At 41.5% G+C, this 27,184-nt stretch overlaps 1 protein-coding gene across 1 annotated transcript in view; it reads right to left on the reverse strand.

The window, feature by feature from the left end:
• Nucleotides 1-27,184, reverse strand: part of LOC124795392 (UDP-glucosyltransferase 2-like) — a 716,702-nt gene that overhangs the window by 181,233 nt on the left and 508,285 nt on the right. The window lies entirely within an intron of this gene.

The following is a 27,184-nucleotide window of genomic DNA, read 5'->3' on the forward strand; positions in this document are numbered from 1 at the left end:
TGAAGTGTTAAGGCTGGCAGCGTTGTTCTATATTTATGGTCTCTGTGACATTTCCTTCAACACGATAATGAAACCCACATGTTGTACATACTGTCCTGATCTATCTTACTTCTGAGTGTGCTGGACTGTTGATGTGGTCTGTGCGTTCTCCAGATCACTTACTCGTTGAAAACATACGTTGCCGAGTGACAGGTACCCCACTGGTCATTAGCCGCTACGATTGGTAAACCCTGACGTAAATGATGTATCTGTCGTTCAAGTGTAGCTCGATTCGATGGACAGCGGTGTTGCAGTTCTGTGTACTAAATTTTGAACCTAGTCTACCAGCAAATCACATACCAATTTAATCATAAATTCTTCCTGCTATAGAGTATACGGACAATATTGCACAAAATTTGCTGTACTGATTGGTTTTGCGGTTTTTGATGGTGAACACTACAGATTCTGCATCAATCTTCATACTTTCATATATACTATTACTTCTAGCAGCGCTATTGCGTAACATGACTTTGCATACTATGCTAAACCAGTAACTGGTAAAACACAACACTGTTTCACAGCACTTTCTGCAGACTGACATAAGCTTAATTCTTTAGCTTCGTCATAGCTTTCCTTCCTTGTTCTTCCTGATCTGTCAGTGTGCCTATAAATGACCGCAGTTGTTGCATAATAGTAACCCTTAAAACTCTTACCTGTCCCCGTAAGGTTAAGCTTCCTCCTGGCGACGATACTTATGTCTCACAGCGTTGACCAACTTCATTATACTAGTCTACACGTCGACACATTCGCGCGAAAATTATAGAACCAGAAATCAGTTGGTCTGCATAGAATGATAAAGAAATAAACAGAAGATATGAAAGCTGATAAAATGTGCCCATATACATGACAGCAGGAAAGGTAATGTCTCGCGACAGATGTCAATACGAACCAATCAAAAGTGATTAAAATTTGTTTGTGGTTTCACATATTTGCGAAATTCAAAATAATCTAGTAAAGAAATATTAAATCTAGAAAGTAGCATTCTGTGTTATATAATGCAAGAGAAACATAGTATCATTTAATGGTAATGACAAATACAGAACGTGAAGCACAATGTGGTTTGTGTAGCATTGTGATCCATCACATAGGTAGTGTCAACTAAGCTGAGCCTTCTAAATTATGTAGCTTAATCTTGAAAGAAATAGCAGACAGCGAAAACATCATTTAGCTTTTATTGATCATTATCTAATGCGCGACCATCCATTTGATTTTGAAGGAGTCGTTATCGGCGTAGCTAAGTAAGGCACTATTGGAAATATGAGAAATCAGTAACCATGTGACTCGAAGTTTAAGCTTTGTTTTAAAAGAAAAGGAGACACAGTTTCCACTCATTGCCCTGATAAATTTTCATTTGTCTGTTCGTTTGTGAAAATACAAGAAAACTTGGAAATTAACACACAAATTTAATCTTCCCGTATTGAATGTAACATAGAGATTTGGTGTTATGTCCGTACCTCATCAAGTTTGCATTTCTAAATCTCGAAAACTCTGTTATCTGTCTGCGAAACCTAAGACAAGTCCCTAAGACATACATAATGTAGCTTTAAATTAAGAAAATACTTCTTTGGCAGCAGTCAAATCGTATGTTAGCTGTAAACCATCACTTTATCAAATAGTTTACAGGAATGGAGCAGGGTGATGTCTTCGTTAATCGCCGGCCGCGGTGGTCTAGCGGTTATAGGCGCTCAGTCCGGAACTGCGGGACTGCTACGGTCGCAGGTTCGAATCCTGCCTCGGGCATGGATGTGTGTGATGTCCTTAGGTTAGTTAGGTTTAAGTAGTTCTAAGTTCTAGGGGACTGATGACCACAGATGTTAAGTCCCATAGTGCTCAGAGCCATTTCTTCGTTAATCGCCGATGTCCGGACGAATGCAGAAAGGTAACACCTTGCAAGGAAATTTAAAACCACCGCATGCACAGCATTTCGGGAAAGATAAAACACACACACACACACACACACACACACACACACACACACAAGCACACATGCACTCTGCAAACACTAGCGCCACCTCACAACCATCTTGAAGACTAAAGGGGTACTTCGTTCCTCTGTTCACTGATCCCACGTCATCTCATACCGTAAGAGGTAAGAGTAAGCTGAAGTTACCCATCTTGTGCCACCTTTCCTCAGAGTGGTTATAGTGAAAGATTAGGTGCTCATTGCGCTGTCGACCAACCGTCCACTGAGTGAGTAATGATAATATCGAGATGGCATCGAAGTCTATGGTCTCTTTGCCTTACGCGGGAAGCATTTCCAGTGGGACAGCTCGTATTTTGCAGAAACGTAATATGAAATCTGTTTCTCCACCACCATCTGAGACTAGGGTGTTCTTAGGGTCCGGAAAGAATGATCTTGGTTCGCGTCAGGCGGGTATGTATAGTGTATACTAGTCAGACGATCTGGACCGTGGAGGTCTCGTGCACTGAGCAAAAGCGTCACACATGCTTATAACACCAGTCATCCTATTGAATATAACGACACGGAGATTCTGACGTGCACTTTCAGCTATTGGGATAGAGTTATTAAGAAAACAGCTGAAATTAAATGATTTGAAGTTGCCATATAAATAAATGTGGAAATTTTTGTTTAAATTCTGCGGTGGAATCCTGCTTTCTCTCTCTCTCTCTCTTAAATCTACCTCACCCGTTGGTTAATAATTTTCGCTACCGATAACTTCTGACGTTAGTCATCTTGGTTGTGTGGTGGTACTAGTGTCAACAGTGTGTGTGTGTGTGTGTGTGTGTGTGTGTGTGTGTGTGTGTATGTGCTGTCTTTCCGGAAATGCTCTCCATATCGAGGTTTTAAATTCGCTTCCACAAAGCTTCCTTGCTACATTTGTGCCTTGAATATGTCAGCGTGTGCATCTGTCGAAATATCTATGGCCGTCGCATAAGTCATTTGAACGTTTTGTACTCCGGGAGAAACTCAGGTTTCACAGTAATTTTACCAAGTTTTTGAAATGAAATATTATCCCAATTTTTGAGTCTTTTAAAGTTCATCATCGTATTGTAAAGAACAACAGTAACTTTTTTTATAGAGCAGATGTGTTACTCGTAGAAAACCTGTTTCAGTTGTTGAACAACCGTCGACGGATAACAGCTTTTAACGCAACTGGTACGTTAACGCACGTTCTGCGGCGTAACCAACAAGGTTGCATTGATAACAGCAAATTGTCAAAGGGCTGAGAATGTTCCCAATGATCTATCAGCATGCCAGACAGCTACCACGAAACTGAGCTCTGTGCCCCCCCCCCCCCCTACTTAAAAAAAAAAATACACAGAACAAGCGAGCCCTGCAACACAATCCGACACAGTCTACAGTGGGATTCGATACCTATGGAGGAGAAACCGAAACCGCATACCTCCCATATACCGGAGCCATTTCCGGAAACATCGGGAGAATGTTTTGTAAATGTCTAGCCTCCAATGAAATTAAAATGTCCTGTATGTTGACTGAAAATTCCTGTAAGCGATGCATACGGTATGCTGGAAATTCCTTAAGAAATGTTGGACGAATGTATATAGACCACAAGCGCAACACCAAACTTAAGCAGCTACTAAATCAGCTGTCGCTGTACACTGCCTCACCTGTGAGTATGGAACGAAATACGAAGATGCAGTACAAGCATCGTGGCGCAGCCAACCAATTCCTGGAAGAGTGTAGTAAAGGAAGGAACAGTGGCAGGTGATGCAATCAACAAGTTCAGATGCCTTATCTTAAGTAAAGTGTCATATCCGCAAATGACGCCAGAAAGCATAACTATGTTCTCTCTCTACCTCACAGAAAAGGGCTTACTAAATAGTTTTTGGGGGCGGATACTGTATTGTGGTTTTCCCTTTACTTCTAACTTCTTTTTATTATGTGGGATTGCTGTTAATACGACAATATCTGTGAGTGCTTTATTCTTTTACAGAGCTGGAAAACAATCTTTTGGCCCATGCACATTATGTCCCGTTCACAATTTGGTTGTAGCTCGAACATCAAGCAACACCTGAGGAAGAAAAGTAGGAAAGTTATCGAAAAATTGTGTAAAGAAAATAATAAATCGGCTGCAAACACCCCCCCCAGCCCCCTCTCCTGATCCAACCCCCCCCCCCCCCCCAGCAATAAAACCTTAAATTACCTTTTTTACAGGCGTAGCCGAAGAGCTCACATTATAACTTTATTTAGTCAAATTAATAAAAGTTTCTTTTAATTTACGTCTATGGTCACAAACTTTTTGTTACCAGATTACCGGTTTTGGTCTTTAATGACAATCATCAGATCTGCAGCAAAAATGTGAAAAACATAAATACACTCGCAAACTGTCTACAGCTTAAGAACAATACACAGACCATAATGAAAAGTAGTACTGACAAAATTTGCATTTGTGCGCTTTAAATATGAAGAGGCATACCTGTTTCATAAAAGCAAATGTCGTAGCTTATGAAAACTCGATAGCTTTACGATTGCGCTCATGGAAGCACGTCGACTTAGGTATGACATTTGACTAGCCTTGAGATGGTGTTTTATGTTTAAGTTGCGAAGATGTGAGCGGATACAGTCGATCATTCACACACAAAAGGAGGGATAGAGAGAGAACGGTTCACATAAAAGGACAGGCATCTTTCACAAGTTCACATTAGCAAAGACGAAACTAACGTTCACTAAAATTAACACCGTTCAATCACTTCAAAGTAATTAATTATAGCTAATTGCACTTCCTCTTCAAATTAAACACTATTAGGCAACATTCAATGTTGAGCGTGGATAATGAGTATCTTCTTTCATTATTACCGTTGTTATGCAAGGCATAAACGGGAAATACTGCTAAACTCATAACAGATTTAAAATTAAGACACACAGGAATTACAGACATTGGATGCGAACGGGCAACGATTGAAATCAATGGAGAAAGTTGAATATTAATGCCCGACCGGGATTCGAAGCCGAGTCTTCTGCTTACGAGGCACACACTCTGACCACTACGCCATCTGGACGCAGTGCTCATTGCAATTGCACGGACTACCACAGCGTGCATCCTGTTAGATCCAAATTCTCAACTTATCGACACACTACTTATGTGGCGTTCCGTGCCCATGATCCAAATTACTTGCGGGATTTCGACGGTTTCCGTAAGAGTTATAGCATCTACACTGAAGAGATCATTAGCTGTCTCACCTTAATTATACATACATGTTGCGTTCCTTCGGACATGTCTGAAAGAACAGACACCACATGTCTGTACGACTTAAAATTGTACCCACATCTACCCTGTCACAATTTGTAGAAAGAGGTAGGCTTTGCGAGTAAAATGACGATCACTCATTTCTTAATGGAAAACTGCCGCAATTTTTGCCTACAGTATGTGTTTCATGTGTTATTTACTTTTTACGAATTAATACGGTTCTGTACCCGTAGGAACAGAAATTGAGAGCTGCCAAGAAACACAAATAAATCTGGCTGCTTTGAGTTTATTGTTATGGTACAGGGCGGTGGGATCAGACGGCGATCTGGGGACGGAGACGGCGTTCCGATGGAGGCCGCACGGAGATGAGGGGACAGAGGACGTGGTTACCCACTGGGGATAGGCGCTCCCTCTGAAGGTGAATGGGATATGAAGTTGAGGCTAAGACATATCGGCTGGGCCGCCGGCCCGCCGTCTGCATGCCTTGGCCAAGCGCCGCCGATAGATATTGGTTTATTTATTGCGGTCCGGGAGCCTCCGCGGTCCCCCGGGAGATCTTGTAGAAGGGGCGGCTGGCAGAGTGCGCGCGCCCCGCTCACAGAAGAGGGCCTGCCGCCCACGGGCCACTGCCAAACTACCCCATGTTTCTCACGAGGAACGGTATCACTGGAGATATCGACAATTCGATGCCGTGACGCAGGTACTCAAAAAATGTTCAAATGTGTGTGAAATCCTATGGGACCCAACTGCTAAGGTCATCAGTCCCTAGGCTTACACACTACTTAACTTAAATTATCCTTAGGACAAACACACACACACACACACACACCCATACCCGAGGGAGGACTCGAACCTCCGCCGGGACCAGCCGCACAGTCCATGACTGCAGCGCCTAAGACCGCTCGGCTAACCCCGCGCGGCGCAGGTACTCTGGCCAGTCAAGATGTACTCAGTCTCCCAGCCAGCATGTTGTTCTCAATGGAGAGACGTCAACAGACGTTAAAGTAACCTCTGGCGTGCCACAAGGGAGTGCTATGGGACCATTGATTTTCACAATATATATAAATGACCAAGTAGATAGTGTCGGAAGTTCCATGAGGCTTTTCGCCGATGATGCTGTAGTATACAGAGAAGTTGCAGCATTAGAAAATTGCGGCGAAATGCAGGAAGATCTGCAGCGGATAGGCACTTGGTTCAGGGAGTGGCAACTGGCCCCTAACATAGACAAATGTAACGTATTGCGAATACATAGAAAGAAGGATCCTTTACTGTATATGAAGCGGATCAAACATTGGTAGCAGTTACTTCTGTAAAATATCTGGGAGTATGCGTACGGAACGATTTGAAGTGGAATGATCATATAAAATTAATTGTTGGTAAGGCGGGTGGCAGGTTGAGATTCATTGGGAGAGTCCTTAGAAAACGTAGTCCATCAACAAAAGGGGTGGCTTACAAAACACTCGTTCGACCTATACTTGAGTATTGCTCATCAGTGTGGGATCCGTACCAGGTCGGGTTGACGGAGGAGATAGAGAAGTTCCAAAGAAGAGCGGCGCGCTTCGTCACAGGGTGACCGTGATAGCGATACGGAGATGTTTAGCAAACTCAAGTGGCAGACTCTGCAAGAGAGGCGTTCTGCATCGCGGTATAGCTTGCTGTCCAGGTTTCGAGAGGGTGCGTTTCTGGATGAGGTATCGAATATATTGCTTCCCCCTACTTATACCTCCCGAGGAGATCACGAATGTAAAATAAGAGAGATTCGAGCGCGCACGGAGGCTTTCCGGCAGTCGTTCTTCCCGCGAACCATACACGACTGGAACAGGAAAGGGAGGTAATGACAGTGGCACGTAAAGTGCCCTCCGCCACACACCGTTGGGTGGGTTGCGGAGTATAAATGTAGATGTAGATGTAGATGTACTACTCCTTCCCTCCTGTAAACTCTCACCTCACTATTTAAACACACAAACACACGCATGCTCACGCACACACACAAAACTACAGATCAGAAATGAGCTCTGTACACTCACTGTAAACTTGTCAGTGAGTCTCCGTGTGCCCGGAGGTTCTACTGTTGAGTCTCCGCCGCAGCTGAGACTTTTGTCGGGTGGAAGTGGACTCTGCTCGCTCAGAAGGGTGAGAGAGTACACGAGTTCGTAAGTATAAGAGCGGACACGGGGCATACCTGCTATGTAATGCAACCGTTTTGAAAGAAAATCCACCATTAAATTATAAATTACTGGTCATTTACTTCAGGCAATATTTCGGCTTGATAGCCATTCTCAAGTGCAAGTTGCAATGCCAAAAAATGTATGACCGGTATAAATGACAGAAGTAAGTTATATATCAATACAGCGACTGAGCTGTTAACAGCGAATATTATTCTGTTTTTACATACAATTATATACAAAAAGCTTCTTCGAAGACTGCTGTAGATTTATTTTAATATTTAATTTCTACGCAGAGAATGTCAAACAATTACGTTGAAATATACGCACTTTCGAGGCATTACCGATTTTCTAACGACGGTACCAGAAAACGTGACATGAAGATGAAATCAGTCTCTCCAGAGTGAGTGATTATTAAAGTATCTTTCAGAAATTAATCATGAACTACACAACTCGCTGTTAGCCCATAAACGCAAGTTGCAGTGAGTAAATGACACAATTTGATTGAATTTTCTCAATTTGAGAGTACTGAAGGGCGATCTGTTGTAATTGCTAAAAACCATTCAACAATCAAGATCGCATAAAACATTTATTTATTTAAGACAATCGGTTTCAACAGATTTTGCTGTGATCTTCGGGTCTTAAAAACCGTTTAGCTATAAAATATGTTCATTTTACACTGATCCTCACGTCAAGATGTCAAGTGGATAAAAATCAGCACATTATAAAAGGTTTCTCATCGCTAAAATATTTAAAAACATAAAGCAACTTGTTAAAAACGCCTTTTACATATCTTTCATAATGTGCTGATTTTTGTGCGTTTGACATCTTGACATAAGGTTCAGTGTAAAATAAACACGTTTTACAACAAAAAGATTTTGAAGACCTGAAGATGACAGCAAAGTCTGTTGAAACCGGTTGTCTTAAAGAAAGAAATATTTTATGCGATCTTGGCTGTTGAATGGATTTTGATTTCAGGTGTGCCGCAGGGGAGTGTCGTGGGACCTTTGCTGTTCACAATATATATAAATGACCTTGTGGATAACATCGGAAGTTCACTGAGGCTTTTTGCGGATGATGCTGTAGTATATCGAGAGGTTGTAACAATGGAAAATTGTACTGAAATGCAGGAGGATCTGCAACGAATTGACGCATGGTGCAGGGAATGGCAATTGAATCTCAATGTAGACAAGTGTAATGTGGTGCGAATACTAGAAAGAAAGACCCTTTATCATTTAGCTACAATATAGCAGGTCAGCAACTGGAAGCAGTTAATTCCATAAATTATCTGGGAGTAGGCATTAGGAGTTGGGGTTGGGTTGTTTGGGGGAAGAGACCAAACAGCGAGGTCATCGGCCTCATCGGCCTAGGGAAGAACGGGGAAGGAAGTCGGCCACGCCCTTGCAAAGGAACCATCCCGGCATTTGCCTGGACCGATTTAGGGAAATCACTGAAAACCTAAATCAGGATGGCCGGACGCGGCATTGAACCGTCGTCCTCCCGAATGCGAGGAATGGAATGACCATATAAAATTAATCGTCAGTAAAGCAGATGCCAGACTGAGATTCATTGGAAGAATCCTAAGGAAATGCAGTCCGAAAACAAAGGAAGTAGGTTACAGTACACTTGTTCGCCCACTGCTTGAATACTGCTCACCGGTGTGGGATCCATACCAGATAGGGTTGATAGAAGAGATAGAGAAGATCCAACGGAGAGCAGCGCGCTTCGTTACAGGATCATTTAGTAATCGCGAAAGTGTTACGGAGATGATAGATAAACTCCAGTGGAAGACCCTGCAAGAGAGACGTTCAGTAGCTCGCTACGGGCTTCTGTTGAAGTTTCGTGAACATACCTTCACCGAAGAGTCAAGCAGTATATTGCTCCCTCCTACGTATATCTCGCGAAGAGACCATGAGGATAAAATGAGAGAGATTAGAGCTCACACAGAGGCATACCGACAATCTTTCTTTCTAAGAGACTGGAATAGAAGGGAGAACCGATAAATGTACTCAAGGTACCCTCCGCCACACACCGTCAGGTGGCTTGCGGCATGGATGTAGATGTAGAATACAGAAGTAGCACGCTTTTTGTAGCGGTGATATAACAGTGACATTGCTCTGTGCCCAGTTTTCGTTTGCCGCAGCACACATGTTTTCTCATGATGGCGGTGGAATGAACAAGAATACAACCATTTTGTTTGCATTGCACCAGACTTTTATGTTCCTCATCAACAGCGAGCACTATGTTGTGAATGGTTCAAATGGCTCTGAGCACTATGGGACTTAACATCTGTGGTCATCAGTCCCCTAGAACTTAGAACTACTTAAACCTAACTAACCTAAGGACATCACACACATCCATGCCCGAGGCAGGATTCGAACCTGCGACCGTAGCGGTCACGCGGTTCCAGACTGAAGCGCCTAGAACCGCACGGCCACACCGGCCGGCCTATGTTGTGAAACTTATTCAAGATATCACTACTCCTCTAATGGAACACATTTGCTAAGCGTCCTGCACGATGTATCACAAAAACAGCTTCGTTAAAAGCCATCTGATTACGACAGTCAGCCATTTCGCTTTCTCAGTGATACCTTACAGCAGCAAGATCGTGTTCTCATCCTTCGTACTAGCAGTAACTCTCAACTAGCCTCACACTCCTGCACGCTTCAGTAAGAGAGAACGAGTTCACGAGTATGAAGCGACCACTGCGCCACAGTAGTCCCACTCGTCCGCGGAACTACAGCGTGAACGAAGGAAGCCCGTTAGCCCTGTTGTAACAGCGGCTCCTTGATTTGTGAAGTATGCAATCCCAACTTCAGCTTCGTACTAGCTCCGTTTCTGATTTCTGACACACACACACACACACACACACACACACACACACACAGATGTATAAGGTTGGTTGGTTGTTTTGGGGAAGGTGACCAGACAACGAGGTCATCGGTCTCATCGGATTAGGGAAGGACGAGGAAGGAAGTCGGCCGTGCTCTTTGAAAGGGACCATCCCGGCATTTGCCTGGAGCGATTTAGGGAAATCACGGAAAACCTAAATCAGGATGGCCGGACGCGGGACTGAACCGTCGTCCTCCCGAATGCGAGTCCAGTATCTAAGGATGTATAAGGTTACCGGGCAAAATGTGTCAGCCGCTTAAAAGAGTACACTGGTCGCTATGAAGCGGTCTAGATGATTCAGTACTTGTAGCAAGAGGTCACGTGATCCTCCGTCATGGCTAAGAAGCTGTATTTATGTGCCATTCCGTTGTATAGAATTAGCATAATAAGACGTGTCGAGATGGAGAGGCGGCAGAATTGCAGAAAGGTGCTTTCGTGCTTGGATTACATCGTGAATGAAGTTACTCGATTTGCTGTAGACTTTCCACCTCGTCTACAAGGAATAGTGTACCATTCGAAGCCATGAACTTGATATACAAACAATGGTCGTAAAAGGGTACTAAATCCAGTATTAAAAGACGCACCTGATATGTACAAGTCCGCTGTAGCTAGCCAGTTAGCGGCAGAAAGGATGAAGCTGCGATTTCAGCAGACGGTTTATCCGCCGGCGAATAGTAGGAACCGTTCTATTCTGTCGTGGATCCACGTAAGCGCAGAAGTGAATGCGCGCAAGCGCAGGACGCAGCATTTTGAAGAGGCTATCTGCTTGTTATTGTTTTCACTAGTGGTCAACGACGAGAAATACGTGAGCTGTTGAGCACTATTTTGTCTGCTATGCTACACATTTTTCACCGAGAATTTATTTTGTAAATACAGTAATAAACATTCTCCTTCTCGTATAGCCAATGGGAAAAACTGTATAATGTTAACTTCTTATTGTATAAATTGAATGAAACAAAGAAAATTTAAGCCTGATTACTAAGAGATATGGCAAGGGAGTTTGTCTATATGATCCTCTACGTACGTTGTATCACAGTAAAATACGTCTACAAAATTATGATTGTCAGTTTACGTGTGTTACTTAAATATACATTTAATTTTAATTTCGATATGTGTACCTATCGCCTTAATTAATGAAAGTATCGCAGTTGTTTGCTTTGATTGCACCTTTTGTATAATTTCAGCTTGTCAGGCATGACAGTACTGACAGAATAGCCACGAGAGTCAGAGCTGCTGCGCGGCCACGACCAGTGAGGACTGTAATAGGCATTTTGCATCTCAGCGGCCGCACTATCGTGAAATGACTCCCATCATTACTGTGTCACTTGCACCAATCCCGTCATGTACGGTCGACAGCAGCTTGTCGAAACAAGGCACATCCATTCTGAAGAAGCTCCTAAATTTTTGTCGACCTTCGGGCCTCAACTCCTACATTAACATGGAGTATGTGTCAGTGCCTTCACCCCTTCTTCCCACCGAGCGGGGTGGCACAGTGGTTAGCACACTGTACTCGCATTCGGGAGGACGACGGTTCAAACCGACATCCGGCCATCCAGATTTAGGTTTTTCGTGATTTCCTGAAATGAATCTAGGAAAAGGCCGGGCTGTATCCTTTGAAAGATTGGTGTTTACACTCCATGGACGCTGAGGTTCCATCTGACGAAGCCAATGGCGATAGTCAAGAGACCAATAGTGCGTGTTTCGATGGTTTAGCTGGCCCTGATTGGTAAATGTAGCTTGACACAATCCGAGCATGTGCTCCGTCTCTAATGACCTTGACACCGACGGAACGTTAAACCCAATCTTCTTTCCTTCCCTTCTTCCCAGCCCTCCTCCTAACAACTAAGACGGACTCAGTTACGACAAATGTTGCGTAGACAATTGCGTCCTCCATGTCGAAAATGCGGTGAAACATCAATGTAGCCAATAATTTGCTTGTAGCAGCACGGCATGTAATTTCATTCTAGGTGCGCAATATAAAAATAATGCTTATAAATACCAACCTAGACTTCTTATAAGCAGCAGCTCAACGTGAGTAAGCAGCAACTTTACAAAAATGTCAACTTCCACGCTCAATGACGTAAACAAGCCTGCAATTTCGAATCAGTACCCTAGGGGCGCTGGTGCAGACTTGTACATAATAGGTGTATCGTGTAAATACCAGCTTAACTATTTCACAACAATAATCGGTTTCAAACACGACACGAATTTCTTCGGCCAGTGAATACAGGTCCATCTTAACCAGTTTCCGAGGGAACGTTGCGAAAGAAACTGCATACAATTGATATTTGTAGTCGGGTACCTTGCAAAAGTAAAAGCTAGGGCGCCAACGGAAATTCCATTGTTAAACGTGGAGGACTTGCGTCAGACACTGATTTTGTCTGTTAAACATCCTGAGCCAGATGCAGGCGCTTGCCCTGTTTCAGGGGAAGCCTCTCGGTCTGGGCAGTTACAGAGGGTGGGATTGCTAGCAGCTGGGAGCTCCAACGCTAGGTGCGTAATGAAGCCGCTTAGGGATCCGGCTACCGAGGAAGGAAGAAATCCAGTGTGCACTCTGTGTGCATACCAGGAGGAGTCATCCCAGATGTGGAACGAATGCTTCTTCATGCCATAAAGAGCACAGGGTACAGCCAACTGCGGGTGGTGGCTCACGTAGGTGCCAACGATGAGTGTCGCTTTGGATCGGAAGAGATTCTTTCTGGTTTCGGGCAGCTAGCTGACATGGTATAGTTTACCAGTGTTGCTTGTGAGACGAAGGTGGAGCTCACCGTTTGTACCATCGTCAGCAGGACCAACTGCGGACCTTTCGTATAGAGCCGAGTGGTGTGTTTGAATCAGAGGTACAAAAGGTTTTGCGACCCTGTAGGCGGCAGATTCCTCAAAGAGGAGAAGCTGACGTAACATCTGATCCCGCCGGTAGATTCTGAGAGTATTTAAAAATGTACTACAAAACCTGGTAGTGTATGTGTTGCACTGCCACCACGCTCTGTGCACGAACCATCACAAAAATCTGTGCTGGAAACGACTGTGCTTCGTTAAGAGGGAAAATAAGAAATACGAAGGTTGGAACTTAAATAGTGGCAGCTTTTATTCACAACCGATACAAAAGAGTTACATGTTTGCACCTATTACTGTCCTTCAAAGTAGTCACCAGCGTTGTGTAGAACCCATTGCCAGCGATGTGGAACGCGTTGTATACAGTTAGCAGACCCTATTCTATTGATGGTGCGAATGGAGCGGTCTACTGCATGTCGAATCTCTGGAACAGTTCTCAAGCGAATGCCACCATCAATGCACAGTACTACTGTTCGTTTTTGGAGCATCACCTGCGACTAGCTTTGCGAAAGAAGCAGCGACACTTCCTGCGCAACCCACCCATCATTTTGCACGACAGCGGAAGCTGTGGCTGCTCTGTTCGGTCGATGAGACTGGGAAGTACTGTACCATCCACCATACGCCCCAGAATTAAGTCCTTCTGACTTTGATTTGATTCCGAAAATGAAGGGACCATTTCGTGGCATACGCTTCAGAAGTGTTCCAGAGATTCGACAGGCAGTAGACCGCTCCATTCGAGCCATCAACAGAACAGGCTCTGCTAACGGTATACTACGCCTTCCACATTGCTGGCAACGGGTTCTATACAACGCTGGTGACTACTTTGAAAGACAGTAACAGGTGCAAACATGTAACTCTTCTGTATTGGTTGTGAATAAATAGTTGCCACTATTTAAGTGCAAACCCTCGTCTCATGGTATTTGTTGAATTATGTATGAAGTGATTTCCAATAAAAATATTAAAATGTTATTGAGGTAACTTGATAAAACGTTACCTTACATTTTATCGAATGGTTCATGGTAAACAAATCCACCACAGTCGTAAAATATTTTATTGATAGAAGTCTTTCATAATCTATTGTTGCCTGTACAGATAATATCAGCTTATATATGGTGTGTTGTCCTGCTAAAACTGACTATAAGTGAGTAACATCTATAATACGGGGTGTTTAAAAAGTGTCTCGCAGTGCCGTATGATTGTTAGCCGCGCGTGCCATATGCCGCAGTGAATATACCGAAATGAAACTCAGTGAAATACAAGTTATTAATTTATTGAATATTCATTTTTACTTACAAATTTTCACGTTAAATGTTGAAAGTGCCCCCCCCCCCCCTTATTGTTGAATACACAATTCAATTCGTCTAATCATGTTTCCAAACACAAGCTGTCACAGTTCTTCTGTAACAGAAACAGTGAATGTGGATATGCAGTTTTAAATTCATCGATGGATTTTGGACGGTTTTTATAGACAGTTGCTTTCGCTGCATCCCAGAAGAAAAATTCAGGTGGTGTTAGGTCAGGCGATCGTGGTGGGCAAAGTCCCTGTGAAATTATGCGATCACCAAAAAATCAGCAAGCAGTGACACTGAAACGCGAGCTGTATGCGCGGTTGCACCATCTTGTTGAAAATAACCGTTCAGCATTTCACTTAACACAAGTTCTCCTATGAATGGGTACAGAATATCACTGCAGTATCATTGTGCGTTTATTGTTTCGCTGAAAAACCCATGCAGGCGAACAATCATACGGCACTGATGACAGACTTTTTGAACATCCCGTGTGAACGTATGTAGAGAGGCAGGTATGGCAAGTATTGATGGCACTGAACATCTCTCCAACGTTTGATTGCATCTTTTTATAGTGTAGTAGAGTAGGCTGTTTCAGTTCCGTGATGGTGTTTGGGGGGATGATCTATTGAACAATAAAACAACAGAAGGAAATTACATATTCTATGTCCATGCAAAAGTTTAGCTTAGTAATGTGAATACTCTTCATCATTATCAGATAGAGAGGTTGCACCCAAAAACAACATTCTTTTTCATTTATACATTATCCTCCATGTTCCGAAAGCGTAAGCAAAATCTCAATAGTTGTTTACCACTTAACATCGTACATTTTGAGGTTCACTTTCACGCTCCTTTGTCGTCAACTGTTAGACCCTGGGTCATTAAAAACCACAATTACATATATTCGATTTTCATTCCACGCAATGTGGAACACGTCACGATAATGCCATGGCAACTCGCTTCGCGCTTCTTCCTTTCAGCTGACTTACTCCATGCTTTCTCTTGTCCCTCTGTTTTACAGCTACGTAGTAATTTCTGTGCAAATATTCTACAATATATGTTGGATACATTATTTCATTCAGTTCTTCCTCCTCTTCTTATTCTCGCTACGGATTATCTACGACTGGTTCCGGTTCTCCGACCACAGTCGTGATCATGTCTTCACTTTCTTCAGCATTCATATTCCTTGCCTCCATTGCCTCCTCCACATCATTTTGCTGCATCGCAAGCGAACCCTTTCTTCAGATAGGATGGTTCCATCGTCTTCTGTCTTCATTCATCCAACTCAATTGGTCAAACCACATCAGCTGTTTTTGTTGAATGCCGTCTCAAATATCCATTCTCATCTTTTGTCGAATTACAGCATTTCTTATCCTAGCATAGCTTGAGCTTCGTATTAAGTAATCCATCGTGTGTGTGTCATCTGCTCCGTACAAAACTACACTCTGAACTATAGTTCTAAAATTCTCTTCTTCGATCTTCTTCTTCTTGTCTTTTTGTTGCGCAGAAGAAGAACAGAGTTCATAGCCCAGAAGAAGAACAGAGTTCATAGCCCTTGTTACAGCTCGTCCTTCATTAATCCTACCGATGATTTCATCATTACTTGTGCTCTGTTTATTAAATAATACTCCAATACATTTTGCCTTTTTCACACCTAAAATTACTTCTTCATTTACCTCCAAATCGTGAACTTTTTACACTCAACGGCCAAGTACTCACACTTTTTATGTTCAACTTCACGACATCATATCACTCTTCGAGCTTTCTTACCATATAGCTCAGATTATCTTCATCTTCTCCTAGTAAAATCTGGTCATCTTTAAAATACAGGCTAAATATCTTGCTGTCCTCACTTTCACTCCGATAACTTGGCATTTTCTGTGCCAAATCTACAGCATTACTTTTAGATACAGCTTAAAGAGGGTTGGTAACAGCCCACACCCCTACCATTGCCAGAAGTCGGAAACAGTGCGAAAGAAGACTCATCCCATCTAATAACGTCCTTCCATTGCTCGACAGTCCATGTTTTATGGCTTCGGCACCACACATTTTCCTACGACAGGCATTTGCATCATCGATGAGTGGTTCTGGAATTCCATCTCGCCCTGCAGTTTCATCTTATGCAGCATTTTTCAGCTTGATTTTGGGGTAACAGGATTCGTAAGCGCGACATTCAGTTCTACAGTACTTTTGCAGGAGTCTTTCTCTTATTTTTCGCGACAATCCTCTTTAACCACCACGATCACGCAACTCACACTTAGAGGATGATGTTTTTCCCCTTTCCCTGTATGTGGTATAGATCTTAGATACGGAGCATCAGAAAACACCAAACACTATGGCTGCCGTGGTCACGGAAGCACCAACCGTACGAGTACCAACAATTTGCCCACGTGAGAATTCATTTAGCTCCAAAATAATGAACACATGACCTCACAGGACACTGTGCTGAACGCAGATGATACTTGCAACGTATTGAGGGCATTGCACAGGAGCAGTTTGTGGTCAAAAACAACAGCTAACAAGCTGGACTAGCATCCGCGTATGTGTTAAGCCCAATCCAATGATTTTGAAACAATTCGTGAAGATATGCTGTGGTACTTCGTGCACTATGTGGTGGACAGCATTCACGTTGGTACCAAAGGTTCCTTCTAGTCTGCAGGGGAACGTCTTTTAGCATCCGTGGAAGATGGTCTGTTAAGAAGCTGCGATACTTCCGCGTGTTCAGTGTTCTGTCTATGAAAAAAGGACCTACGAGTTGATGGTTCACCATCCCACACCACACGTTTACACTTCATGTACGCTGACGTTCCATCTGACGAAGCCAATGGGGATAGGCAAGAGATCAATAGTGCGTGTTTCGACGGTTTACCTTGCCCTGATTGGTAAATGTGGCTTCATCACTAAACAAGATACACGATACGTCTGGAGTATCCTGTCTTAATGCCCATATGTAGATCTAACACGTCTGTCATAATCGTTTCCATGCACCTCGTAATGGAGAGAAATGTGGTAGGGATGGAACATAAGTCGATCGAGAAAGCCTGGGACACTTTCCTGACTCATTCCGCTCCCTAGTGCGATTGTACTGGAGCTAACGTGTGGATCAACTGTAACAGCAACAAGAACATTAATTTCCCCCTCTTCCGTCGTCACTTGTTTCCTTCTGTTACGTTGTTTAGGTGTTACACTACCAAATTCACGTAACTGGTTGATGTGCTTGGTAAATAATTGCCGAGATGGTTGACGTCTATTGGTATATTTTGCCGCATACACCGTGCAAGAACGAACAGCATTCTTCCTACATTCTCCATACACCGAGAGAATGTCGGCCATTTTCTGCATTGGTAAATCCCATCATCCATCCACAACGTGCTGCATGGACTATCATATGCTAACAGACTAGCAAGTCACAATGCACTTAAGGAACACAAGCGCACTGTAACCAAACATAACGGCATCGTATCCAGCAACTATGCTCCTTGAATGACACGAGTGTCGCCATGAAAGCCTTTCAAAACACGGAAATGACTCGCACTACAATCCTGCATCACGGATATTCTTATGTATTTTACATTTGCTTTTTTAATGTCAGTAGGCATTGTTCCATTTTAAAAGTGTATTCTTGTACAAAAAATACTCTTTCTAAGTATTATTATAATTTTTTCTTGCCTAATAATACGAACCCCTGACTATCAATCCATTCGGTTAAATGTACCTCAATAGAACTTTCCACTTTCGCAATACTTGCTGTGGAAGTTTTACGTGATTCACACTGTACGCAACTACAGTTGCTGAAAATGGGTAAAATAGATAGAAGATAGATAAAACAGATAGAAGATCAGTCTCACCAGATAACTTCCCGTCAGTTACTACGAACTGTGGCTTTCTGACAGGAAATCAAGAATCCAGTCGCACAGATGAAACGATAATTCACAAGCAAGCAATTTGATTGCTTGTGAGAAACGGTGTCAAAGGCCTTTGGAAATCTAGGAATATGGAATCAATTTGAGAATCCTTGCCGGTAGCACTCATTACTTGGTGCGAATGAAGATCCAGCTCGGTTTCACAGGAACTGTCTTGTCAGAATCCATGCTAGTTGTGTGTCACTTTTTCGTATTCTTTATCGTATTTTTCGAGGTACCGGTACTTTGATAATCTTACTATCGTTGTCAATGATGTGGTTCTATAACACATCAGATTGCTTCTAGTTTCTTTCTTGTTTATTGGTGTGACCTGCTCAGCTTTCCAGTCTTTATATAGAAATCTTTCGTCCAGTGAGCGGTTGTTTATCCTAAAAAAGATATACTGAAAAATTTAAAGACTAAATGGACCCTAATTGGTTTACAATCAGGACCTGAAGAAGTTCCCTCGTTACCGGAGTTAAAATGCTTCGCTACGAATGGTATCTACTCGCGTTGGGAGCCGTTTTTAATTCGAATACCATGTCGGCACCGATTTTGGTGGAGAATTACGGAAAATCGTGTTTGTAATCCGCCTTGAGTGACGCTGTCGTCAGCGACGTTACCATTGCTATCACTTAGTGAAGGTATTGATTGTATCTTACTGCTGGTACAATCTTCTGCCAGAGTTTCGTTGCGGAAAATGTTAAAACCATTTTGCACTGAAGTCTGCTCTATGTCTCGAACATCTGTAGAACGTCAGCAATTTTGGAGATCAGTCCTTTCTATTACCAGTTAGGGGAGAGGGTGGGGAGGAGGGAGAGAGATCTTCGAAAGCGGGTAACAGTATTTTGTGTAATTATTGTTCTTGAAGATAAAATATTAGAAAATGCAATCAATGTTTATAAACAGAGATATGTTATGAGAACAATCTTGGTAACAAAGATGTCATCGAATTATTTCTGGGGTTACGCTACTGTTTAGGGGGTAGTACGGTTAGAGCAAAACTAACGAAGGAACAAGGATATTGAGCGAAAAGCAAAGTGTAGTATAGCTTAATTGGATAGATGAATTGTAAAAGATGAGAGGGAGTACTGACAAAGTGTTAACCAAGTCTGTACACACTACAGACTATAACTACCCTAAGCATCAGTATCATAAGTCAACAATAGCTTCATATCGAAGCTTCTTAGTGTATTTATCTGGTCAGTGTTGCTATTTTAACGTTTTCTTTCTATTGAATCACTTAAGCTGTAAAAGACTTTAATGACGCAACTCTTAGTGGACGCGGATTATTGATGTTACTCGTCCCTCTTACTTTAATAACCTGTAAAGCCGTCGTGTCGAGCAGTTAGTAGTTTCAAGTGCTTGTACGATAAATTTTACGGGACGACGTGTCCGCGTGTATACACCGCCATCGCATGCATAGTGGATTAAACACACAGTGGATTCCGCACTCGTGTACTGTATCGTAACAAAGGCCGGCGTGCAGTTCCCGGACAATGAAGCGGCGATGCGCTAATATAGTCGCTTTGCTAGAACGCTGCGCTGCGGTTGCATAGTTCGCTACTAGCTCTCAACGGTCAGAGCTATGACTACATAATGACGAGGCTCGCAGCCCTATGAACTATGAGGGACATTCAGTAATTAAAGAGACAAACTGATGTAGAAATGAAACCGTTCGTAAGAGGAGTTTCGTATATCCATGACGTTAGGTTGGTATCACTGTGATGAAATGTGAACAGCTGACTACTTAAAATTGTTTTGTTTATAATCTCGATATCCCATTTAATGATGACGTGTCTGCTTGAAGTTTCTACATTACTAGAACAACGCCCATCGATGAGTCTTTTTTCTTTTTGATTTCTAAAGGTGAAAAACTGGCTAAAATCTTTTCTCTAATGATTTTGCAGTGTGACCAAGGCTGTAAGAACAGCGGAAATTTTTATAAGCATGTAGACCAATCCAAAAACGGTCGAACCTCAATGACTGACGAGCAACTTCCTGGCCGGTCAGTTGAAGTGCCTTCGCTTGAAACTCGCACTGACGACATTATTCGTTAAGACCGACGCATTGTAAATGAACATATAGCATTGTAGTAGGTGTTAGCACTTTTAATAAGGACATCAAGACATGTGCAAGGTGCGTCCCGAAAGAGTTTCCGCGACAACAGAAGGAAACAGCACCCAAAGTGTGTAGAGATCTGAGAAGGCTATAAATTTGTCCTCCATATAGTACAGATTTGGTTCTTTAAGATTTTGATTTTTTGGTCTACTGAAGGGAAAAAAAGTTCATTAACCACAAGGAGGTCAAAGAATTAATGGAGAAACGACTCAACAACAAGATAAATACTTCTTTTCATCATGCACAAAAAAGTTAGTTCATCCTTGGTACAAGTGTGTTAATATTAGTGCGAATTCATGCCATCAATACCTATCACAACTACCTCTTTAAAAATTCTTTGATTTAAGAACTATTCGTTTACATTTAATACTAATATTACAACATGCCAGATAAAAGTTGTTATTGTCCCATGTTGCAATAAATTACTTACTCTTCGTGCATTTAAATGTATCAGTGATTTTCATTACGTGCGGGTCCCTGAGTGTGCTAAGTGATTGGTTTTACGTCCAACGGCCTGCCTAACTGCCCTAATGCCAGTAGCATATCCATAAAGCGTTGCTATACGACGTATGTTGTTTACACCAATAAAAACATTAATTTCGGAGCATTAGTTCCTTATCTAAAAAACTCACTGTTGGATTCTCTATACTAACGGCTTTAGTCGGCCTGCATAATTTTTCTGGTGAGCTTGACTCAGACATTAAGATCAACTGCTACCGTGAGAGCCAGTATTGTTAAACTTTGGATTATTTCGTAGTACAAGTAGTGTGGAATTTGTACTTTTTAATTCAGTACTTTTCTGATGTACTGCTTTGTATCAGCATCGCTCCACAAAGTAAATTAGCTTTCCAGTGTTGGAAGCTGTAAGAATATTAGGCAACTCGTCTATCAGTTCTGGGGTGCGACTTAGAAATTGTCAGAAACAAACTGTATTACGATGGACATTCAATAATTAAGGAGACAAATTGATGTCGAAAAAAATTGTGTACTTTATACATAATTAGACTTTCCTACTATTTCCCAACATAATGACCACGAACAATAACACACTTCCCCAAGGATAAACTAAGTTGTTTGCACCTGATAAACAGAAATATTGATTTCGTCGTTTGGGCCGTTTTTCCCTAAATTATTTGACTTCCTAGTGGTTGCTCAACTGTTTTTCCTTGATCAGACAAAAAAAAAAAAACTAAAATGTGAAGAAGCCTAATGTGGAACTTACCATTCTTTCAAGCCTGTACACACATATCGAATATTGTCTGCTCGGTTAGTTACATATTGACATACCACATCGCCACCACAACTGTTCAGGATATGTTTAACTGCAGTAATAATGCATGTCCAACGTCACTCAATCCTAGTGCTTTCCTCTTTTGTAAGATAAGCCTTAAGATCAATATAAATAACTGCGAGAGTAATCTTTTTTCTCGCTTCTCAGTTCGCAAATTTTGTAGAATCTGTGTTTCACTGCTGTCACAGAAACGCAGTTTTACTAATTAATTTTGTCCATTGTGGTACGGATGATCAAACTGTTTTACACAGCATCACCACAGAGTTGGAATATCTTCAGAGTGAGCATTATGCATTGCGCATGGGGCTAACAGCAACTAATGACGTCACGTTACATATGACGTTGCCGTTAACGTTTTGCTCTAAGATCTAAACTTTAATTTTGCACGTAGTCGCCAATTTTTTCATACTCTTGTTTATTAGCAACGCCAATGATGTTAAAGTGTTGCTGCTACAGATGAAAATAGAGATTAGTTGAAGAAGGAAAACTTATTTTTCGCAAATAAGTAACATGAACATCAGATTATAGTTATCACAGTCAATTAATAAGAATCCTTTGGGAAGGTTAATATTATTATATAATGAGTCGCACTGAGAACCAGTGCAATGAGAATGTCGAGTCGTAAAGCTAATCTGAGTGACTGGGTGGCCACGCTCACTGTCTAATGAAATTTATCCGGACACCTTTTAGTAGACGTTAACATGACGCTTGTATACTCTTCGCTTTTATAGCTTGAACTCTCCTGGGATAACTTTTAATGGCGTTTCTAAAAGTCTGTGGAGGAGTAGTAGCTCATTCTCCCTCAACAACCGATTTTAGAGAGGGTTGGACGCTGGGGTCTTCAGCGAAGTCGACATTCTGAAACATCCCCCAAGTATTACGTTGGGTTAAGGCTGGGACTCTTGGTAGGCTAGTCCATTTCAGGAACGTAGTTGTCTCACAGGTGGGGTTTATGACAGGGTGCACTGTCAAGCAACCTATTACCGATTCCAGCATTTTTGCCAGTCCCGATATTACTTTGTCTCAGCACACTCAAAATACCACAGCTGATCTCCAAACTTCCGCTCAGTCTAACGGTTTGCAAAATTCTCCTCAGTCTAATAATAATGTCACGAACAATACGCATATTTTACCACACAACACAGTCTGCAATGCAGACAAAATTAAACAATCAGTTTCGAAACCAGAAATTTCTTGCACTAATACAGATATTAAACTCACGTTTCAACAAAGTATGCAGCAAAACATCCAACAATCCGAACAAAGCAACCAAAAGCTCTAACAAATTTTGCTGCAAAACATCCAACGATCCGAAGAAAACATAAACCGACTTGAACAATTGATGGAGCAAAACAACCAACAAACCCTCCAACTCAGACAGGAAGCTTGCTTCGTCTAACTTTCCGTAAAACCAGTCTCCAAAATTTTTTGAACATGAACACGCCAAACCGCATTATCAACAATTGGGCCCACTCAGACGTGATAGGAACTTTTCTTTTGACGACGGATTCTCTCATCCCGATTTTAACAGACAAAAATTTGGTAAATCACCGAGACATGAGGATTTCGACTTCAAACACTTCCTCTAATTTTTTTAAGTTCAAAGTTTTTCGAAATACTGCAAATTATTTACATCCATACGATTCGATCATCAATTTACTTATTCTATCTCACCTCAGTGGGGGTAACTCAAAAACTGGAATTAATATGCAGCCATTTAGACGGTGAACCAGCTATGAGAATGCGGCCAATTGCGCGTCAGTGCTACTCGCTGTAAGAATTTCAAAACCGTTTTCTAGACAAATATTGGTCAGAAATAACAAAACGTGGCACGAAACATGAACTTCTTAGTTTACCATATTTCCATGAGTCACAATTTGCAACCATCATACCGTTTTTTGAATACATGACACAGCAAAAGCAACACTTAACAGATTCGTACAGTCCATCCGTGCTTATACAACTTTGTATTTCAAAACTATTGAAATCTTTACGCATTCCTTTATAGGCTTATCATCAAAAGGATAACACAGATGTATTTTGCTACGTCTTTCAACTTATAGAACTTGATGATTCGCAAGATTCACGGCGAAACAATTTTTCTTCACGTAATAACCGAAACACATATGATATCCGTTATTGGAGACAACACTATTCTTTCTACAGTTCTGATCAGCGCTGTGCTAATAACCGGCCGAAATACAATAATCATAATCACTATTCCAACAACTAGTTTACAAGAAATAGAGGCCCAAACCGGAATCAGCAAAACTACGTGCAGCAACAGCCACCCCCGCAATCCTTTTCACGGCAGAATAATTTTAGCAGCAATTTTGGGCACAGAAACGACAACTGGTGAAATAATACACAGCAACCGTACCTTCACAATCAGTACAACAAGAAATAGCAAAATCTTAATCACTACAACAACGGTTAGTTTAACGGTAGGAAAAATGTTGACGAACGACGTAATAATCATGATAATCAGCAAAATTTCACCCCAAATCAACTGGATACTCGTTTCCATCCGGAACAATCATCCAGCTATTCCGAACCCCAAATATCAGTGCAAATAATTCAATCGGGAACAAACAACTTGCAAAAACAACGAGGTAGTGGAAATCAACAATGACTAGCCGACCAATATCCGAGTCATGACCAATCTGTGATTACACAAGACCCCACAGTTTCACAGGATATTACCGAAAATTTTATTTCCTAACAAGACGTTAGGGACTCTCGGTTACCGAAAAAAGAAGAACCTCAAAGCCACATTTTTCATCCAGTTGTTAACATTCAGATAGGCAACAATACGATAAATGCAGTTCTTGATTCCGGTTCTTCCGTGTCAGTGATCAGTGATTCCGCATCCAATAAAAGTAATTCTGATGACAATTGTCCAGCACTACCCATTACATAAAACAAAGATTAGAGGTGCAGTTTCTGGCAGAAGTGGGGATGTCAAACTACAAACTCACTTGGAATTTTCTGTTCAGGGACATTCATTTTTCGCCAACTTCCTAATTGTCCCTCTTGTTACTACCAAAATAACCTTAGACACCGATTTCTTACATTTCCATAAAGTAATCTGAGATTTAACTATTCCTGCTTTCCTTTCAGAAAGTTGACATTCTGATTACTTTGCATTTTGATCATAATGTGTCTATGGAAAACCACGATATCAATCGATTACATGTCTTAAGGTTAAGCAAAAATACAAACTGGTTCACATCCCACTTTACTTCAGCAGATCTCCCTTTTTATTCTTCAGACGACCAGTTGCACTCTGATATCGTAAAAATAACACAAGCCAAAGTTGAAACCAGTGAGGAAGCATCTGCCAATGACAAATCCCAACTACAACAAATTTTAACCAAACACTCTCACGTCTTTGACAACGTTCCTGGTACCATTCGTGGATTCCTGTACGAATTTCATGTTGAACCCTATGATACTTCTGTCGCCCGTCATTATATTATTCCTTTCTGTCATAGAGACCAAGTACACCAAAAAATTGAGTCTGTGTTACGGAAGGCATTATTGAATCAGACACCAGTCCTTATACCAGCCTTGGACTTGTGATTGACTCACGACTCATTAACGACGTCATTGTTCCAGAAACAAACATCGAATGAATTACTACGGAAGTTTCATGGCATTTCTTTTTTTTCTACACTAGACTTGAAATACGGTTTTTGGCAAGTTGAGTTGCATCCAGTTGCCACAAATACACCGCATTCCTTTGTTCTGCAAATTACCATTCGGCTTAAAGATCTCTTCACCAGCCTTACTTAGAGGCTTACATCCGCTTCTACTAGACGACATACACAGCAGAATTACAACATATGTTGGTGACATTCTTATTGCAGAGAAAACTTGGCAACACATAACAGCATTTTGCACTCCCTTTTACAGTCTTTTGCAAAAAATGGGATTATCATCAACCTGCAGATATCAAATGTTTAGGCCACGTTATTTCCGCTTTTGGTAGCCAACCGGATCCAGACAAATTCCAAGCCATTCTCGACATTACAGACCAACAAATAAACGTCAGGTTAAGAGTTTTCTCTGACTCATTAATTTACTTGCCGTTTTATTCACTACAAAGCCTTGGACACTCTAAAATTAATTGCATTAACTGGTTAAAATACAAACTGGAGTTGGGATGGGCACACACAAAAAGAATTCGTCACATTTAAACAAGCCTTGTTAGACGCACATTTGCTTTCCCACCCTGACCTTTCTCATGCCTTGCACTGTCACAGACAGTTTAAAGATAGCTGTTGGTGTACATATTTTCCAGGAAACTGAAAAAAACGATATTGAAGTCTTTGAAAACATTGCATTGGCCAGACTTGTTCTTTCACCAACAGGATGTAAGTATTCCATCACAGAACTGGAGCACTGGTAGCCGCATAGCCTTCAACAAATTTCCGCACTTTTTACCACGAGACATAACATGGTTTATAAAGGCCATTGCGCATTACAGCTACTGTTGTCTGCCAGTTATCTCACGATCAGTTGGTCAGATGGGCTTTGTTTCTGCAAGAATTCAGTATCACAGTTATACACATTCCTGGTACAAACAGTGTTGTAGCCAACGCTTTCTCACAGTCACTGGGAGGCTCTCAAAACGAGACATCTGCAGATTTATGTCAGTCTAACTTCAGTTTAGTATATATTCAGCATATAGTTCCGGAAACAATGTATCTTCAGCCTTACATGTCACTGCCAGAGAGCAAGACAAAGATGAGATTGATCTTTTTTTTTTTAATAGTGATTATTCAACAAGCAACACATTTTTTTTCTCTTTCTTGCGACGTTTAGCGTTACGACTTTCAGCTCTTGTTCAGATTCAGCACTTTTTTTTAGCAGAATGTCTTGTGCCATTTTCCATTCTTTTCTCTAACATGCCAGTCTTGATGTATTGGTGATAAGTTTATAATACAATATGTCTTATTTTTAAAAGTATACATTCAATAACAAGACCAGCTGTATTTCTTTTATACTCTCACTCTCACGTGATACCACTTTACTTTTGCAGATTAACATACATTTTTAATAAGCCACTGAACTTAATTTTTCCTATGCAGCTCTATAATACAGAATTAATAGGTAAGAGCCTTGTACAAGGATATAAGAAAACGAATAATTTGCACCACCTTTATGCACCAAAAAGAAGAAAGGGTTAACTGCAGGTCGGTTTTTGACTAGGTTGATGATGAGTTACAGTGGACTTTAGCCCATTTTTTTGTTGAAGTATAAAGAAAACGAGGTAAAAGTGTCTTTACTTTCAGGTAATTAACTGAACTAGGATGATGACGTTTTACGATTTTTTGCAGATGATCACAAGACTTTTTTTCTTTCGGATATTCAGTACATAAGAGATAAGTGAATGATTATAGAGGTTTTTGAGATGATGATGATGCTTATAATGATGATGCTATGAATAGTTTGAGATGAGTATTGGGTTTATGAGGAT

Source organism: Schistocerca piceifrons, chromosome 4 (assembly GCF_021461385.2).
Source record: "Schistocerca piceifrons isolate TAMUIC-IGC-003096 chromosome 4, iqSchPice1.1, whole genome shotgun sequence".
Classification (NCBI taxonomy): domain Eukaryota; kingdom Metazoa; phylum Arthropoda; class Insecta; order Orthoptera; family Acrididae; genus Schistocerca; species Schistocerca piceifrons.